General features: G+C 41.6%; 1 long non-coding RNA gene across 1 annotated transcript in view; it reads left to right on the top strand.

The window, feature by feature from the left end:
- Window positions 1-18770, top strand: part of LOC309647637 — a 50774-nt gene extending 32004 nt beyond the window's left edge. Inside the window, exons 12-13 of the long non-coding RNA XR_014256208.1 lie at window positions 829-959; window positions 14149-18770. This is a non-coding gene — a long non-coding RNA (uncharacterized lncRNA). The remainder of the gene's footprint in view (window positions 1-828; window positions 960-14148) is intronic.

Genomic DNA, 18770 nt, shown 5'->3' on the forward strand with positions numbered 1-18770 from the left:
GCTGAAGACAGTCAGGCGGAGATGGAACCCTCCCTCACTCAGCCTTTGTATTCTAGCCGGGCCTTCAGTGCCTTGACTGAGCCCCAGCTTCACGGGGGGTGGGGGGCCACCTTCACTTGGAGGGGGGGCGCTATCTGCTGTACTCAGACTGCCGGTTCTAATACCAACCTTGTCCAGAAACACCCTTCAAGACACACTCAGAATAACGTGTAACCAAATATCTGGGCACCCCATAATCCAGAGAAGCTGGTACGTTAAATTAGCCATCACAGCCTAGTTTCCACTCCTCCAACCCTTCGTGATGTTAAAAGCACCTAGTTCCTAGTACTGAATCCTGTATCAGTGAGCGTCCTCATAAGACATTCAGTAACTGGATGACATTTTAATAAAAGTACTATTTTAAAGGATGAAGGGAAACTACAAGGTGGAGGGAAACCACGGAGGAGAGTGTCATGTAGAGCCAGGGACCGAGTGTGCCCTGAGGAGGCCAGCGGGGCCGTACCCGACCCGGAGGGAGAAAGCTGAACGAGAGGCTTCGAGGTGGAACTGTGGCCTTTGGTCAAGGGTCTCAGCCGAACCACAGTGACCCCACGGGGATGTTTCCACTTCACTCTCCTTCCTCCCTAGGGTTGGCAAGTTTAGCAAACAGAAAACAAGACACCTAGCTCATTTTGAGTTTCAGTTAAACAACGAATGATATTTTAGCATAAATGTGTTCCAAACTTTGCCTGGTGCATACTTACACTAAAAAATTATTCATTGTTTACCTGAAATCCAAGTTTAACTGGACATCCATATCTTATCTAGCAACATGATTCTTCCCTCCAGTTTCCTTCCAGACTCAACTGGAGGTCAGAGGGCACAGGAGCCTGTGTGGTGTGGTCCATGCACGTTCACCTTCGCAGATCAGAGGGCAAGATGGAAGAAAGTGGAGAATGGGTGTGGGGAGACAAATACACGTACGTAACAATCCTCTCCTGATTAGAATACCTGAAGGGCACCTGTTGTCTGCATCAGACTCTGAATAATAAACCCTTTACTAGGTTGAGAAACTTTCTTCTTTTTTAGGCCTTTATTTTTTCATGGCAGCTTTAGGTTTACAGCAAAATTAAGAGGAAGGCACAGAGAGTTCCCGTAGACCCGCCCCCGCCACGTGTATCATCCACGGATACCAACATTTCCCACTGTAGGGGTACATTTGTTACAGTTGATGAACCTACATTGACACATCATAATCACCCTAAACCCATAGTTTACCATAGGGTTCATTCTTGGAGTTGTACATTCTATGGGTTTATAAACACGTATAATTATAGTATCACACAGAGTATTTTCACTGCCCTAAAAGTCTTCCGTGCTCTAGTTATTCATCCCTCTCCCCACACAACCCCTGGCAACCACTGATCTTTTCTTTTTGTTGTCTCCGTAGCCTTGCCTTTTTCAGAATGTCATAATGGTGGAATCGTATTGCATGAAGCCTTCTCAGATTGGGTTCTTTCACTTCATAATTTACATTTAACTTTCCTCCATGCCTTTTCATGACATCGTAGCTCATTTCTTTTTCACACTAATACTACATTGTCTGGATGCACCACAATTTATTTATCCACTCACCTACTGAAGGACATGTTAGTTGTTTCAAGTTTGGCAATAATGAATGAAGCTGCTATAAACATCTGTGTGCAGGTTTTTGCATGGACGTAAGTTTTCAGCTCATTTGGATCAATACCAAGGAGCATGGTTACCGGATCATATGGTAAGAGTAGGTTTAGTTTTTTAGAAACTGCCGAACTGTCTTCCAAAGTGGCTGCACTGGGGCTTCCCTGGTGGTGCAGTGGTTGAGAATCCGTCTGCCAATGCAGGGGAAACGGGTTCGATCCCTGGTCCAGGGAGATCCCACATGCTGCGGAACAACTAAGCCCGTGCGCCACAACTACTGAAGCCCGCGCACCACAACTACTGAAGCCCGCACGCTTAGAGCCCGTGCTCCACAACAAGAGAAGCCAGCACAGTGAGAAGCCCGTGCACCACAACGAAGAGTAGTCCCTGCTCGCCAGAACTAAGGAAAGCCCACGCGCAGCAGCAAAGACCCAACGCAGCCAAAAATAAGTAAATAAATAAATAAATAAATTTATTAAAAACAAAAAAGTGGCTGCACCGTTTTGCGTTCCCACCAGCAGTGAGTGAGAGTTCTTCCTGCTCCACACCCTCAGCATTCAGTGTTGTCAGTGTTCCAGATTTTGGCCATTCTAGTAGCGGTGGTATCTTATTGCTGTCTTTATTTACATTCCCATAATGACATATAATGTGGAGCATCTTCTCATATGCTTATTTGCCATCTGAATATCTTCTTTGATGAGGTGTCTGTTAAGGTCTTTGGCCCATTTTTTAGATCAGGTTGTGTATTTCCTTTCTTTTTTAAAAAAATATTTTATTTATTTATTTATTTTTGGCTGCATCGGGTCTTAGTTGCAGCGCATGGGCTCTTCCTTGAGGCGCATGCGCTTCTCTCTAGTTGTGGCTCACAGGCTCAGTAGTTGCGGTGCTCAGGCTTAGTTTCCCTGCAGCATGTGGGATCTTAGTTCCTTGACCAGGGCTTGAACCTGTGTCCCCTACATTGGAAGGCAGATTCTTAACCACTGGACCACCAGGGAAGTCCCTTTATTTATTTATTTATTATTATTATATTTTATAATTTTATTTTATTTTTGGCTGCATTGGGTCTTCATTGCTGCACGTGGGGGCTACTCTTCGTTGCGGTGCGCGGGCTTCTCCTTGCGGTGGCTTCTCTAGTTGCGGAGCACGGGCTCTAGGCGTGCAGGCTTCAGTAGTTGTGGCTCTCAGGCTCTAGAGTGCAGGCTCAGTAGTTGCGACACGTGGGCTTAGTTGCTCTGTGGCATGTGGGGTCTTCCCAGACCAGGGATCGAACCTGTGTCCCTTGCATTGGAAGGTGGGTTCTTAACCAATGGACCACAAGGGAAACCCCTGTTTTGTTTTTTTTTTTAAGTATAGTTGATTTACAATGTGTCAGATAGGTTGTGTGTTTTCTTATTGTTCTGTTTTTAAGAGTCCTTTGTATATCTTGGATAACAGTCCTTTATGAGACATACCTTTTGCAAATATTTTCTCCCAGTCTGTGGCTTGTCTTCTTGTTCTCCCGCCATTGTCTTTCCCAGAGCACAAGTTTTTCATTTTAATGGAATCCACATTATCCTTGATGTCTCTCAAGGACGGTGCCTTTGGTGTTATATCTAAAGAGTCATTTCCATACCCAAGGTCAGCTGAGGTTTCTGCTATGTTATCTCCTAGAAGTTTTATAGTTTGGCATTTTACATTTAGGCCTGTGATCTATGTTGATTTAATTTTTGTGAAGAGTGTAAGTTCTGTGTCTAGATTCTTCTCTTTTTTTTGTATGTGGATGTCCAGTTATTTGAGCACCCTCTGTTGAAGGGATTATCTTTGCTCCATTGTATTGTCTTTGCTCCTTTGTCAAAGATCAGTTGATCTATACCCATGAGGGTCTATTTCTGGGCTGTCTATTCTTTTCCATTGATCTATTTGTCTATTCTTTCACCAATACCACAGTGTCTTGATTACTGTAAACTTATGGTAAGTCTGGTAGTGAGGTAGCATCAGTCCTCCAACTTTGTTCTTCTTCAGTATTGTGTTGACTCTTCTAGGTCTTTTCCCTCTCCTCATAAACTTAAAAATCAGTTTGTCCATATCGACAAAATAATTTGCTGGGATGTTGGTTGGGATGCCATTGAATCTATAGATCAAGTTGGAAGACTGACATGGTGACAATATTGAGTCTTTCTATCGGTGAACATGGACCATCTCTCCATTTATATAGTTCTTCTCTGATTTTCATTTATTAGAGGTTTGTAGTTTTCCTCATATAGATCTTGTACATATTTCGTTAAATTTATATGTAAGTATTTAATTTTGTTTTTTTGTTTTTTGGGTTTTTTAAATAGATCTTTATTGGAGTATAATTGCTTCACAATACCGTGTTAATTTCTGTTGTACAACAAAGCAAATCAGCCATATGCATACACACGTCGCCATATCCCCTCCCTCTCGAGCCTCCCTCCCATCCTCCCTATCCCACCCCTCTAGGTCATCGCAAAGCAGCAAGCTGATCTCCCTGTGCTATGCGGCTGCTTCCCACCAGCCAACTATTTTACATTTAGTAGTGTGTATATGTCGATGCTACTCTCACTTCGCCCCAGCTTCGCCCTCCCACCCCATGTCATCAAGTCCATTCTCTATGTCTACCCCTTTATTCCTGCCCTGCAACTAGGTTCATCAGTTCCTTTTTTTTTTTTAGATTCCATATATATGCATTAGCATACAGTATTTGTTTTTCTCTTTCTGACTTACTTCACTCTGTATGACAGACTCTAGGTCCATCCACCTTACTACAAATAACTCAATTTCATTTCTTTTTATGGCTGAGTAATATTCCATTGTGCCACATCTTCTGCATCTATTCATCTGTTGATAGACATCTAGGTTGGTTCCATGTCCTGGTTATTGTAAATAGTGCTGCAATGAACACTGTGGTGCATGTCTCATTTTGAATTATGGTTTTCTCAGGGTATATACCCAGCAGTGGGATTGCTGGGTCATATGGTAGTTCTGTTTTTAGTTTTTTTAAGGAACCTACATACTGTTTCCCATAGTGGTTGTATCAGTTTACATGCCTACCAACAGTGCAGGAGGGTTCCCTTTTCACCACACCCTTTCCAGCATTTATTGTTTCTAGCTTTTTTGATAATGGCCATTCTGACTGGCATGAGGTGATACTTCATTGTAGTTCTGATTTGCATTTCTCTAATAATTAGTGATGTTGAGCATCTTTTCATGTGCCTCTTGGCCATCTGTATGTCTTCCTTGGTGAAATGTCTGCTTAGGTCTTCTGCCCATTTTTTAACTGGATTGTTTGTTTTTTTGAGAGTGAGCTCCATGAGCTGTTTGTAAATTTTGGAGATTAATCCTTTGTCTGTTGTTTCATTTACAAATATTTTCTCCCATTCTGAGGGTTGTCTTTTTGTCTTGTTTATGGTTTCCTTTGCTGTGCAAAAGCTTTTAAGTTTAATTAAGTCCCATTTGTTTAGTTTTGTTTCTATTTCTGTTACTCTAGGAGGTGGGTCAAAAAAGATCTTGCTGTGGTTTATGTCAAAGAGTGTTTTTCCTATGTTTTCCTCTAAGAGTTTTATAGTGTCTGGTCTTACATTTAGGTCTTTAATCCATTTGGAGTTTATTTTTGTGTATGGTGTTAGGGAGTGTTCTAATTTCATTCTTTTACATGTAGCTGTCCAGTTTTCCCAGCACCACTTATTGAAGAGGCTGTCTTTTCTCCATTGTATGTTCTTGCCTCCTTTGTCATAAATTAGGTGCCCATATGTGTGTGGGTTTATCTCTGGGCATTCTATCCTGTACCATTTATCTATATTTCTGTTTTTGTGCCAGTACCATGCTGTCTTTTTTTTTTTTTTTAATTTATTTATGGCTGTGTTGGGTCTTCGTTTCTGTGCGAGGGCTTTCTCTAGTTGTGGCAAGTGGGGGCCACTCTTCATCGCAGTGCGCGGGCCTCTCACTATCGCGGCCTCTCTTGTTGTGGAGCACAGGCTCCAGACACGCAGGCTCAGTAATTGTGGCTCACGGGCCCAGTTGCTCCGCGGCATGTGGGATCCTCCCAGACCAGGGCTCGAACCTGTGTCCCCTGCATTGGCAGGCAGACTCTCAACCACTGCGCCACCAGGGAAGCCCCATGCTGTCTTGATTACTGTAGCTTTGTGGTATAGTTTGAAGTCAGGGAGCCTGATTCCTCCAGCTCTGTTTCTCTTTCTCAAGATTGCTTTAGCTATTCGGGGTCTTTTGTGTTTCCATATGAATTGTAAGATTTTTTTGTTCTAATTCTGTGAAGAATGCCATTGGTAGTTTGATAGGGATTGCATTGAATCTGTAGATTGCTTTGGGTAGTATAGTCATTTTCACAATATTGATTGTTCCAATCCAAGAGCATGGTATATCTCTCCATCTGTTTATGTCATCTTTGATTTCTTTCATCAGTGTTTTATAGTTTTCTGAGTACAGGTCTTTTGCCTCCTCTGGCAGGTTTATTCCTAGGTATTTTATTCTTTTTGTTGCAATGGTAAATGGGAGTGTTTGCTTAATTTCTCTTTCTGATTTTTTGTTGGTGGTGTATAGGAATGCCAGAGATTTCTGTGCATTAATTTTGTATCCTGCAACCTTACCAAATTCATTGATTAATTCTAGTAGTTTTCTGGTGACATCTCTAGGATTTTCTATGTATAGTATCATGTCATCTGCAAAAAGTGACAGTTTTACTTCTTCTTTTCCAATTTGTATTCCTTTTATTTCTTTTTCTTCTCTGATTGCTGTGGCTAGGACTTCCAAAACTATGTTGAATAATAGTGGTGAGAGTGGGCATCCTTGTCTTGTTCCTGATCCTAGTGGAAATGCTTTCAGTTTTTCACCACTGAGTATGATGCTCGCTGTGGGTTTGTCATATTATGGCCTTTATTATGTTGAGGTAGAGTCCCTCTATGCCCATTTTCTGGAGAGTTTTTATCATAAATGGGTGCTGAATTTTGTCAAAAGCTTTTTCTGTATCTTTTGAGATGATCATATGTTTTTTATTCCTTAATTTGTTAATGTGGTGTATCACATTGATTGCTTTGCATATATTGAAGAATCCTTGCCTCCCTGGGATAAATCCCACTTAATCATGGTGTATGATTCTTTTAATGTGCTGTTGGATTCTGTTTGCTAGTATTTTGTTCAGGATTTTTGCATCTATGTTCATCAGTGATATTGGTCTATAATTTTCTTTTTTTGTGATATCTTTTTCTGGTTTTGGTATCAGGATGGTGGTGGCTTTGTAGAATGAATCTGAGAGTTTTCCTTCCTCCCTCTGCAATTTTTTGGAAGAGTTTGAGAAGGATCAGTGTTAGCTCTTCCCTAAAGGTTTGATAGACTTCTCCCATGAAGCCATCTGGTCCTGGACTTTTGTTTGTTGGAAGATTTTTAATTACGGTTTCAATTTCATTACTTGTGATAGGTCTGTTTATATTTTATAATTCTTCCTGGTTCAGTCTTGGAAAATTGTACCTTTCCAAGAATTTGTCCATTTCTTCGTGATTGTCCATTTTATTGGCATATAGTTGTTTGTAGTAGTCTCCTATAATCCTTTGTTTTTCTGCAGTATCAGTTGTGATTTCTCCTTTTTCATTTCTAATTTTATTGATTTGTGTCCTCTCCCTTTTTTTCTTGATGAGTCTCACTAAGGGTTTATCAATTTTGTTTATCTTCTCAAAGAAACAGCTTTTAGTTTTATTGATCTTTGCTATTGTTTTCTTCATTTCTATTTCATTTATTTCTGCTCTGATCTTTATGATTTCTTTCCTTCTACTGAGTTTGGGTTTTATTTGTTCTTCTTTCTCTAGTTGTTTTAAGTGTAGGATTAGATTGTTTATTTGAGATTTTTCTTGTTTCTTGAGGTGAGATTGAATTGCTATAAACTTCCCTCTTAGAACTGCTTTTGCTGCATCCCATAGGTTTTGGGTCTTCCTGTTTTCATTGTCATTTGTTTCTATGTATTTTTTAATTTCTTCTTTGATTTCTTCAGTGATCTCTTGGTTATTTAGTAGCGCACTATTTAGCCTCCATATATTTGTGTTTTTTGCAGTTATTTTCCTGTAATTGATTTCCAATCTCATAGCATTGTGGTCAGAAAAGATGCTTGATACAATTTCAATTTTCTTAAATTTTCCAAGGCTTGATTTGTGACCCAAGATGTGATCTGTCCTGGAGAATGTTCCATGTCCACTTGAGAAGAAAGTGTATTCTGCCACTTTTGGGTGGAATGTTCTATAAATATCTATTAGATCTATCTGGTCTATTGTGTCATTTAAAGCTTGTGTTTCCTTATTTATTTTCTGTTTGGATGATATGTCCATTGGTGTAAGTGGGGTGTTAAAGTCCCCTACTCTTATTGTATTACTGTTGATTTCTCCTTTCATGGTTGTTAGCATTTGCCCCATGTTTTAGGATGCTCCTATGTTAGGTGCATAAACATTTAAAATTGTTATATCGTCTTCTTGGATTGATCCTTTGATCATTATGTAGTGTCCCTCCTTATCTCTTGTAACAGTCTTTATTTTAAAGTCTATTTTATCTGATATGAGTATTGCTACTGCAGCTTTCTTTTGATTTCCATTTGCATGGAATATCTTTTTCCATCCCTTCTCCTTCAGTCTGTATGTGTCCCTAGGTCTGAAGTGGGTCTCTTGTAGACAACATGTAGATGGGTCTTGTTTTTGTATCAATTCAGCCAGTCTGTGTCTTTTGGTTGAGGCATTTAATCCATTTACATTCAAGGTTATTATCGATATGTATGTTATTATTACCATTTTCTTAATTGTTTTGGGTTTGTTTTTGTGGGTCTTTTTCTTCTCTTGTGTTTTCCGCTTAGAGAAGTTTCTTTAGCATTTGTTGTAAAGCTGGTTTGGTGGTGCTGAATTCTCTTAGCTCTTGTTTGTCTGAAAAGATTTTGACTTCTCCATTGAACCTGAATGAGATCCTTGCTGGGTAGAGCAATCTTGGTTGTAGATTTTTCTCTTTCATCACTTTAGGTATATCCTGCCACTCCCTTCTGGCCTGCAGAGTTTCCACTGAGAAATCAGCTGCTAACCTTATGGTGATTACTTTGTATGTTATTTTTTGTTTTTCCCTTGCTGCTTTTAATATTTTTTCTTTGAACTTAATTTTTGTTAGTTTGATTAATATGTGTCTTGGTATGTTGTTCCTAGGGTTTATCCTGTATGGGACTCTCTTTGCTTCCTGGACTTGGGTGACTATTTCCTTTCCCATGTTAGGGAAGTTTTCAACTATAATCTCTTCAAATATTTTCTCAGACCATTTCTTTTTCTCTTCTTCTTCTGGGACCCCTATAATTCGAATGTTGGTGCATTTAGTATTGTCCCAGAGGTCTCTGAGATTGTCCTCAATTCTTTTCATTCTTTTTTTCTTTATTCTGCTCCTCGGCAGTTATTTCCACCATTCTGTCTTCCAACTCACTTATTCATTCTTCTGCCTCAGTTATTCTGATATTGATTGCTTCTAGAGTATTTTTATTTATTTATTTATTTTATTTATTTATTTTTGGCTGCATTTGGTCTTCGTTGCTGTGCACAGGCTTCCTCTAGTTGCGGCGAGTGGGGGTTACTCTTCATTGTGGTGCACGGGCTTCTCATTGAAGTGGCTTCTCTTGTTGTGGAACACAGGCTCTAGGCACACGGGCTTCAGTATTTGTGGCACGCAGGCTCAGTAGTTGTGGCTTGCGGGCTCTAGAGTGCAGGCTCAGTAGTTGTGGTGCACAGGCTTAGTTGCTCCACAGCATGTGAGATCTTCCTGGACCAGGGCTTGAACCCATGTCCCCTGCATTGGCAGGCAGAATCTTAACCACTGCACCACTAGGGAAGCCCTAGAGTAATTTTAATTTCAGTTATTGTGTTGTTCATCTTTGTTTGTTTGTTCTTTAGTTCTTCTAGATCTTTGTTAAACATTTCTTGTATTTTCTCAGTCTGTGCTTCCATTCTATTTCCGAGATTCTGAATCATCTTTACTATCATTACTCTGAATTCTTTTTCAGGTAGATTGCCTATTTCCTCTTCATTTATTTGGTCTTGTAAGTTTTTATCTTGCTCTTTCATCTGTGACATATTTTTTTGCCGTCTCTTTTTTTTTTTAATGAGTGGGATTGTGTTCCTGTTTTACTGTTTGTTTGGCCTGAGGCTTCCAACACTGGAGTTTGTAGGCTATTGGGTAGAGCTGGGTCTTGGTGCTGAGATGAGGAACTCTGTGAGACCTCACTCTGATGAATATTCCCTGGGGTCTGAGGTTCTCTGTTAGTTCAGTGGTTTGGACTCGGAGCTCCCACCACAGGAACTTCCCCCCAACCTCGGGCTCGTGAATCAAGATCCCGCAAGCCACGTGTGGCAAAAAAAAAAAAAAAAGGAGGGAAAAATAACAAAGTAAAAAAACAAAATTAGACTAGGAAACTAACAGATATGTTAGAAAGAATGTAAAAATAAAAATATAGATGAATCAACAACCTGAAGGTACATCAGTACCACAATAGTAAAAAAAGAGGAGGAGGGCAAGGAAAAAAAGAAAAAAAAATGGTGGGGAGGAAGGCCTTGGCTGTGGAGGGTGGGGCCTAAGGAAGGGCAAGGTTTGGGCAGTGGGTGGGGCCAATGCTCAGGACCCACAAGGCTGGAGAAGGCCCTGGGAACTATGGGGGCTGGGGCTTAGGCTCAAGGAACAGAAGGGGCCCAGGCGTGCCCCCCCCCACCCTGGTCTCAGAGGGCAGGGACCTCACCTGGGAGCCCAGCAGGCTTCCTGGGCTCAAGCGCAGATGCCCTCCTCTCCTCTCCTACTCCTCCGGTCTGGGGTCTGGGAGGGTCCCTCCTGCCTGCCTCTCCTGATCTCCCTGGCCTCAGGGGCGCTGACCTTGTCTGGCTTCCACTTCTCCTCCACCCTCGGTCCCCCTACGTCCTACCAGTTCACTTGGGGGTTCCTTCCATATCCTTGGGGGTCACAGTCCCCCACCAGCGGCCGGCAGACACCCTAGTTGTGGGGAGACCTAACTCCGTGTCTTCCCACACTGCCGTCTTGACTCCACCCCCTAAGTGTTTAATTTTGGAGGGTGCTAATGTAAGTGGTATTTTGTTTTTAATTTAAAATTCCACCTGTTCACTGCCGACATATAGGATAGCAAATGACCTTGTATCCTGCAACTTTGCTATAATGGCTTTTTTTTTCTTTCTTTTTTTTGGCCACATGGCATGTGGGATCTTAGTTCCTTGACCAAGGATCAAACCCGTGCCCCCTGCAGTGGAAGCTCAGAGTCTTAACCACTGGACCACCAGGGAATTCCCCAAAATATTTCTTTTTAATCCGTTGAAATGATTGTATGGCTTTTCTTCTTAAATTGATTCAATTTATTGACTGTGTTAGGCACTTTTCTAGGAGCTCGGGATACACTAATCAACAAAATATAAAAATTCCCACCTCCTTGGCCCCTTGAAGGGCAAGGAGGGGACCCTTCCTGTTTCTTCCCAGCTGAGGGACCATGGCCAGACCCTGGCAGGCTACATGGCTCCTGCTGGCCATTCTGGTGACCTGGTACCTCATTTATGGAGCAAGAAAGAAAACCTTTATGAGTGTCCAGTAGTGTCTGCGACAGAAAATAATGTGACAATCACAGTGTCTTTTGTGGCCAACGAGGAGAACAGGGAAATGCCAAGTAACTTCCATGTGGTTCATGTCCTTTTGCTCCAGAAGCAGCAGATTTCTGATCACATGGAGTCCCCCCATTTACACCGAGATGAGGGGACCACCTGTCAAAAGCTGGAGATACTAACTGTCTTTCAGGAAGGAGAGCTTTACAGCAAATCAAGTGCTACTTTTCAGTGTTTTTTACTTTGGTTTGGAAAGTACAAAATTCTGCACAAACATTGCAACAGTGACAGCTAGCACTCCTGGAGCACTCCAGTGGTTACTGTGTTTGAGGGTGTCTTGTAATGAGCAGTAATTCCCAGTAGAGTTTATAAATGTTTGTTGACACATACAGAAATAAAAATGCCTGCCGTCCTACTTTGTAGAGACACAAAGTAGAATAGAGGTGACCTGGGCTGGGGTGGAGGGAACGGTCTGTCATCGCTCAGCAGGGACAGAGTTTCTGTTTGGAATGAAGAAAAAGTTCTGGAGGTGGATTGTGATGATGGTCACACAAGAATACGGCGGTACCTAGTACCCGTGAACTGTGCAGTTAAAAATGATTAAAATAGGGGACTTCCCTGGCAGTCCAGTGGTTAGGACTTGGCGCTTTCACTGCTGAGGGCCTGGGTTCAATCCCTGGTCGGGGAACTAAGATCCCGCAAGCCATGTGGCACAGCCAAAAGAGAAACAAACAAACAGAAACATGGATCCCCTTGGTAAAAAAAAAAAAAAAAAAAATGAAAGAAAACAACAATGAGATACCACTATACACCTGTGAGAACGGCCAAAATCCAGAACACTGATGACCCCAAATGCCACCAAACGCTGGTGAGGATGTGGAGCTACAGGAACCCTCGCCCGTGGCCTGTCGGGATGCCAACGGCACACCTGCTGTGGAAGACAGCCTGGCAGTTGTTTTAGTCTTTTCCTGCTGCTGCAAGAGAATAAAGTAGAATTATAAACAACACAAATTTTTTTTCTCCCGGTTCTTGAGGCTGAAAGATCCAAGATCAAGGCACCAGCAGATATGGTGTTTGGGGGCGGCCCTTCCTGATCAAAGCCAGAGGTCTTCTCACTGTGTCCTCACAGGGCAGATGGGGTCTCTTCTGTGGGGACAGTGATCCCCTTCACGAGGGCCCCATCCTCATGACCTAATCACCTTCCAAAGCCCCACGTTCTAACACCCTCACTTTGGGGTTTACAACTTCAGCATATTCAGTTTCTGACTGCAGTTTGTACAGAGCTAACTACACTTTTATCATAGGACCCAACAAATGCTCTCCTTGGCATTTACCCAAATGAGTTGAAAACTTACGTCCACACAGAAACCTGCACAAAAACATTTATAGCAGCTTTATTCATAGTTGCTAAAGCTGAAAACTTGTCCTTCAGTAGGTGAGTGGACAAACAAACTGTGGTACATCCATACTGTGGAATGTTCTCAGTGCTGAAAAGAAATGAGCTATGAAACCATGAAAAGACATGGAGAAAACCTAAGTGCATATTGCTAAGTGAGAGAAGCTGATCTGAAAAACCACACTCAGTGTGATTCCAACCATGTGACCTTCTGGAAAAGACAAAACTATGGAGACAGTGAAAAGATCAGTGGCTGCCAGGTGGAGCACAGAGGACTTCTAGGGCAGTGAAACTCTTCTGCTTTACTCTAATGGTGGATACGTGTCATTATACAGGCACCAAAACCCACAGAACGTGCAACACCAGGAATGAACCCGAGTGTACACTGTAGACTCTGGGGATGAGGATGTGTCAGTGTAGGTTTACTGGTTGTAACAAATGTCCCACTTTGTTTCACGGTGTCCATAGTGCAGAAGGCTTGTGGGCTCAGGGAGCATACGGGAAATGTCTGTATTTTCTGCTCACTTGTGCTGTGAACCTAAAACTGCTCTGAGAAATAAAGTTCATCAACAAACACACACACGGTGGTTCCTCAAAAGCTAAACATAGAATTACCCTGTGGCCCAGTCATTGACCTCCCAGGTATGTATCCAGAAGAATTGAAAACAGTGATTTAAAGAGATAGTTGGACACTAAGTTACAATGTTATTCACAGAAGGCAGAAACGACCTTAAGGTCCATGAGTAGTCGATGGATAAACAAAATGTGGTCCATCCACACGATGGAATATTTTTCAGCCACAAAAGGGAAGGCAGTTCTGTACATGTTACAACACGAACCTTGAACATGTGCTCAGTGAAACAAGCCAGACACAAAAGGACAAGTATTTCACGAGTCAAGTCACATGGACCACCTAGAATAGTCACATTCGTCGAGACAGAAAGGAAAATCATGGTTACCAGGGACGGGGGAAGAACAAAACTGAGAGTTATTGCTAAGTCGGTGTTGGGTTTCTCTTTGGGATGATGAAGAATTTGGAAATGGATGGTGGTGATGACTGCACAACATTGTGGATGTAATTAATACCACTGCACTGTACACTTCACATGATGAAAGTGGCAAATCTTAAGTTAAATATATTTTACCACAAATTTTTTAAAAGGGCAAAAACACCACCTCTTTCTCAAATTAGGGAAGATAAAATTTCCACACAAATAATACTGAGCATCTGTCAAAATTTTACTTGAATCATTAATGTGGATTTATATGAACAGTGATAAAAGGGATGCTGTCATATGACTGCTAGATTATATGTAAAATCAGCGTTAATATGCTATAGCAAAATAAAACCAGAACCTTCGGGGTTATAGTCTTTACTAGTCAGGAAAAATTTATCACATTGTATTATCCAGCTCAGGCTGCTGAAACCGAAGACCACAGTCTGGGTGGCTAACACAACAGAAATTTATTTGTTCATAGTTTTGGAAGCTGGAAGCCAAAGACCAGGATGCCATCAGGATGGGTGCATGGTGAAGTCCGTCCTCCTGGCTTGCAGTGGCTGCCTTCTCACCGTGTCCACACCAGGCCTCCTTGCTCTCCTGCCCCTTCCTGCTCTTGTGAGGCCACCAGGTCTACCAGACCGAGGCCCCGCCCAGTGACCTCACCTCACCTTCATTCCCTCCTTAGAGGCCCCACCTCCAAACACAGTCACACGGGGGGTCAGGGCTTCAACAGAACTTGGTGGGGGACACAATTCAGTCCATGGCACACATCTTACTAGTTTTTTACAAGTTAACCTTTTTTTTGGCGCGGGGTTGGGGGGTGGTGGGGAACGCGCCACGTGGCTTGCGGGATCTCAGTTCCCTGACCAGGGATTGAACCCAGGCCCTCGGCAGTAAAAGCCCGGAGTCCTAATCCCTGGACCACCAGGGAATTCCCAGGTTATTATTATTTTTTTTTTTTGGCTGCTTTGGGTCTTCATTGCTGCACGTGGGCTTTCTCTAGTTGCGGCGAGCAGGGGCTGCTCTTCCTTATGGTGCGCGGGCTTCTCATTGTGGTGGCTTCTCTTGTTGCAGAGCACGGGCTTTAGGCGCGCGGGCTTCAGTAGTTGTGGCACGTGGCCCCTCATCATTTGTAAACAGCAAATTGTTATATTTCCAGAAGTAGAAGACACTCAGGCTAGCTCGTTAGAAAGTGCTAGAGCCAGATATTAAGTTATGTAATCACCTTTTTTTGTTTCCAATTTTGGAAGATTTTCCTAAACAAAATAGATTATGGACATCTCTCCAGGTTAATTGATAAAGCTCTAATTCATTTCGATAGCTGAACGACTAATCCACAGTGCAAATGTTCTACAAATAATCTATTCCCCAATTATGGACTGACAGGGTTTTTTTCCAACTTTTTAGCACTGCAAGTGATGTGCTTTTATATCTTTGTGTATATATTTCTTGATATTGAAGCTCCAGTTCCTATAAGATAGGTCCCAAGCAGGAATATCTAAATCAAGGGAAATAGATATTCTCATTTAAATGCTATGGCCACATCTCTTCATGAAGTTTGACAGTTTTAGGTGTAGTCCTGTGCATATTTCTAACCTCGTTAGGTCAAAACAACCCTAACAAGGGACTTTCCTGGCGGTCCAGTGGTTAAGACTCTGCGCTTCCACTGCCGGGGGCACAGGTTTAATCCCTTGTTGGGGAACTAAGATCCCATGCCAAATGGCGTGACCTTAAACAAACAAAACCCTAACAAGATTAAAAATACTGATATCCTGTTGACAGCTGTTGACATCCCATGAAAAGATGACAAGTAAATTTCATGCTATGAACTTAATGACAAAGACTGCTCAAGCTCCGAAAATATAACCATATCTCTTTTGGTTTAGAGAAAATGTTAGTATTTTTCTGTTTTTTTTTTTTTTTTTTTAAAAAAAGCTCACACAGAACAACTAGGATGAAAAAAACAAAAATCCTCGGATGATATCTACAACAAAATTAGATGGTACAGCAATCCCAAGATATCCAAAACATGAGCATACAGCAACAAACCACCTAATGCTGCAAGAGGTAAATGGTATCAGCATCTGTGCCAGAGGAAGCAAAGAGAAGAAACAACACCAGAGAAAAGTAAAATCCCCAAATGACCAATCGGTATTCCCAGGAAGGCCTGTGAGCCAACTTGAGAGCAGAATCTGAAACACCAGCGTTTTGTGCAACGTGTTGTCAGTAAGATACAAAGGTGCTGAAAGAGACTGCCACCCCAAACTCTCAAAACTAACCAGCCTAGTCTCTCTTTCTAGGAGTGTTAAAGATTTAAGCAGCTCAGGAACTAAGGAGGAAAATGAAAAAGAGAGTCCAGATAAAACAGGGTGGATTGGGAGGCAGTCCTTTTATTTAGTCTCAGGTCAGCGGCCTTTTATTTTTTAACTTTTCATAAAGGCAACAGAAGATGGAGCCATAGAGCTGTAAAGTCAGGAAAACAAATTACACCTCCCATCTTAAAGTTTGGGAAACTACTATAAAGTAAAAATAAATAACTGAAACAGATCCATGCTGAATCTTACATAAGATTAATATTTTTTAAAAATAGAGAGTAAGAAACCAGATAAGTTCCCTAAAGAAAATAAAAGGAAGACATGCTTACAAAACAGATGGAAACAATGGCCTAGTGTTTCAAAACTAGTTAAAAGACATTAAAAATTATAAAGAATTGAAAAAACAATGTAAATAAGAACCAGAGAAAATCAGGGATGAAGTAACATAATTCAGAAAAGAATCACTTCAGGACCTTCTCTCGTGGCGCGGTGGTTAAGAATCCGCCTGCCAATGCAGGGAACACGGGTTCCAGCCTTGGTCCAGGAAGATCCCACATGCCACGGAGCAACTAAGCCCGTGCACCACAACTACTGAGCCTGTGCTTTAGAGCCTGGGAGCCACAACTACTGAGCCCACGTGCCACACCTACTGAAGTTCGTGTGCCTAGAGCCTGTGTTCCACAACAAGAGAAGCCACCGCAATGAGAAGCCCGCGCACCGCAATGAAGCGTAGCCCCCGCGCACCGCAACTAGAGAAGAGCCCGTGCGCAGCAATGAAGACCCAACGCGGCCAAAATAAATAAATAAACTTTAAATAAATTTATTAAAAAAAATATATATATATATAATTCAAGAAAATTTTGTACCAAAATTTAAAAATTGAAAGGACAACACTCTGCATCTGGGAAAACTGACCCTGAATGCCATACATGGAAACATATTTTTTAAATTGTTAGACTTTTTAAAAAAGAAATGAAAAAGAAAATATTCTTTGGGGTCCAAAGTACGAGTAATGAAAGCAAACTGATTGCCACCAGAGATTCTTTTTTTTTTTAAATTTATTTATTTGTTTATTTATTTTTGGCTGCATTGGGTCTTTGTTGCTGTGCACGGGCTTTCTCTAGTTGCGGCGAGCGGGGGCTACTCTTCGTTGCGGTGTGCGGGCTTCTCATTGCGGTGGCTTCTCTTGTTGCGGAGCACAGGCTCTAGGCACGTGAGCTTCAGTAGTTGTGGCTCACAGGCTCTAGAGCGCAGGCTTAGTAGTTGTGGTGCACGGGCTTAGTTGCTCCGCGGCATGTGGGATCTTCCTGGACCAGGGCTCGAACCCGTGTCCCCTGCATTGGCAGGCGGATTCTTAACCACTGCGCACCAGGGAAACCCCAAACACGTTTTTGAAAACTGCTGTCAGTAATTATGTTGGTGTTAGTGTTGTTATTATTCTAAGTCTGTTTTATGCATATTATGGGCTACAGCATAAGAGGAGTTTCTAATTGTATCACTCCTAATGTCCTTGAGAATGAACATTTTCAGTGTGAAAAGAGAAGGCACAGATCTACAATAGAATAGGTTAAGTGAACACCTTCAGTTCTAAATTTGAATTGACAGTATTGGTATGAACTCAAGAAGTGTTTCCTCTTGCAGGAGAGGGAGTATAGATGGAGACAGATTTCCCGGCTTTGTCTATTGAAGCGCAAGGACTGGATGACTGATTCCAGGTCTTGGGTGGGAAATGTACACCGTGAGCCTGGAGCATCTCGTCACCCAAGGTAGTGAGGACCCTAGTCGTGTTATGTTTAAAGTACTTGAAAGCTAAATTGAAGAGACTCCCACTTGACAAAGATAAGGCAATCTGAGCAGTAAATAAAATAATTTCCATAGACTGAAACACATCAGATATGCTTAAAACCATGAGCCTTTTATGATATTTCTTGTAAAAAAATTGGTCACCTTTGATAGATATGAGGGCCTATTGGTTGTTGAATTGTAAGAGTTCTTCATATATTCTGGATACTAGACCTTATTAGATATATGATTTGCAAATATTTTCTTGCATTCTGTAGGTTGTCTTTTCACTTTCTTGACAATTGCCTTTGATACACAAGTTTTTTTTAATTTTGATGAGGTTCAAGTTATTTAATCTTTCATTGCTCAGGTTTGGGTCATGAAGATCTACCAAGGTCATGAAGGTTTACCCTATGTTTTCTTCTGAAAGTTTTATAGTTTTAGCTCTTTTATTTAGGTTATTAATCCATTTTGAGTTAATGTGTTTTTCGAGTTAATTTTTGTATATAAACCACTTGTAAAAATGTACACATTTCATTGCTTTCCATATAGATATCCAGTACTCCAAGAATCACTTGTTGAAGAGACTATTCTTTTCCCAAATTGCCAGAGAAATTAGCAAGAAAAAGTAAAAAACAAGGCATGGATGTACCTTGAGGACATTATGCTAGGTGAAGTAAGCCAGTTACAAAAAGTCAAATACTGTATAATTCCACTTATATGTCAAAAATCATAGAGACAGAAAGTAAATGGTGGTTACCAGGAGCTGGGGGAGGGGAGAACGGACAGATGGTGTTTAACGGGGGGCAGAGTTTCAGTTTTACAAAGTGAAATACGGGGCTGGATGGTGGTGATGGTTTCATAACAATATGAATGTACTTAATACCATTGAACTGTACACTTAAAAATGGTAAATTATGGGAATTCCCTGGCTGTCAAGTGGTTAGGACTCCACACTTTCACTGCTGAGGGCGAGGCCAAAAAAATAAAAAGGTAAATTTTA

This window comes from Balaenoptera physalus (assembly GCF_965194825.1).
Source record: "Balaenoptera physalus genome assembly, chromosome: 18".
NCBI lineage: Eukaryota > Metazoa > Chordata > Mammalia > Artiodactyla > Balaenopteridae > Balaenoptera > Balaenoptera physalus.